General features: G+C 40.6%; 1 protein-coding gene across 3 annotated transcripts in view; it reads right to left on the bottom strand.

The window, feature by feature from the left end:
- The window catches only part of LYPD6B (LY6/PLAUR domain containing 6B), a 52,164-nt gene that overhangs the window by 11,856 nt on the left and 38,522 nt on the right, over nucleotides 1–1,786 (bottom strand). The gene's annotated exons all lie outside the window — the stretch shown is intronic.

Here is a 1,786-nt window from a genome sequence, read left to right as displayed (position 1 = left end):
TCACTTCCTAACAACCACAGTCTGGAGACTTGTTCAGCTGAAGTTACCGAGCCGCTTATCTGTCCATTCCATTCCTTGAGTAAACACTTACATTCGAGAAATTTTGCAACTCTTTCAAAAATTGGAGGAAACAATAAAAATTGAAGCAGTAGGAAGGACAGTGGGTAAAAAGACAATGAGTCTGAGACATAAAGTGTCTGCTGGATCCCAGGGCACACAGGCGGTGAGAAGAGAAACAAGAATCCCTGTGAAATGCCATCCTGCCAGTTTCTGTCACGTTGGGTACAAAGAAAAGCTGCCAGAGGTTCTAGAGAAAACGTAATTACAGTTTTTGAACAGCTGAAAACCATATCATGTTAGTCCTGCTCACTGCTTTCACGGACTTAAAGTAGGCAGGGCTGAAACCCAACAAAACAGCAGGCACGCTCAAAGCACTGAGTAAAATATGCTTTTATTGATTTTTAGAGAGAAAGGAAGGGGGAAAGGGGAGAGAGAGAGAGAGAGAGAGAGAGAGAGAAACATTGATGTGAGAGCAAAACATCCATCGCTGCCTTCTGTATGCCCCCATCAGGGGCATGTTCCCTTACCGGGAATTGAACCAGCAACACTTTGGTGCACAGGACAAGGCCAAACCAACTGAACCACACTGGGCAGGGAAAAATACATTAATTTTTAAGCTCCATAGGTTCTGCCCTCTAGAAGCAGACCTGATAGTAAAACAATCTTCAGGATTAATGCTCCGAACCTACAACAGCACCACTGACAGGTTCTCTTTGACAGGGGGAGGGGTGGGGCAGCAGGAAAAGTATGTAACTTGGAATCCGGAGACTTTTATCCAGGTGCTGGCTCTGCTATTTATTAGCTGCCTGACCTGGGCAAGCTCTTTAAATTCTATTAACTTCAATTTCCTCATCTGTAAAGTGGCTTAATAACATCCACCCTGCCCACTCATATGGGGAATTGTGAGCATCAGCCAGGCTCAGGTAGGTCACATAGGATCGTATATGTAAGAGCACTTGTAATACAAGTTCCGTGACAATGCTGGAATCTTAGAGTTCAGTAATATTGGCTAAACTCATTTTCCAATCAATTGGTTTCAGTGGATATAGAGAGTTTTTTAAATAAAAAAGTTTGCTCTCCACATATGTGGGCATAATTCTTCACATGGATCTTTTGTTTGAAGTTGGTGTAACAATGTGTGGATTCCAGAGTTTTATTTCCCTCTCTTGTGTTGTGAGTATATTGGTTTTGCATATGTGGCTAAAAATGCCTACTCTTGGATATAGAACTGATTATTAGAGAAAATGTAGCCACACCATCATCTCATCCCAAGTCCCTAAGGAAGTATTCAGGGCTGAAAAACAAAACTGGTAAGTTTCACAAAACAGTAGTGCTAAACTTTATACACCACATTTCAGCTCAGTAAAGAATTGGACCTAGTGATATATAAACATATACATAATTCCACCCTGGTTCATTTTAGAAACTAAAATTGACCTTTCGCAGTTATTAGATTTCTAAAACCCTTCTTATGCTTCTTTCTGAAGACACATACAGTTAGCCAACTATTTTATACCTTACAGACGAGTGGGTGTATTGATACAAATTCTGCTTCTCCTGTTTATCTCTCTGAGTTGGACTATTGTGTATTTATTATGAATCTGTGGCCAAGTAATACATATTCCCAAGTAATGGAAGACCTTTTGAGTCAGGGAAGAGGGCTCATACATCCTTCACACATTTCAAAATGACTGCATACCAAGAGTAATCCAAAGTGTTTTTATAG

This window comes from Myotis davidii, unplaced genomic scaffold (genome assembly GCF_000327345.1).
Source record: "Myotis davidii unplaced genomic scaffold, ASM32734v1 scaffold110, whole genome shotgun sequence".
In the NCBI taxonomy this organism is placed as follows: domain Eukaryota; kingdom Metazoa; phylum Chordata; class Mammalia; order Chiroptera; family Vespertilionidae; genus Myotis; species Myotis davidii.
This window is presented reverse-complemented; position numbering and strand designations above follow the sequence as displayed.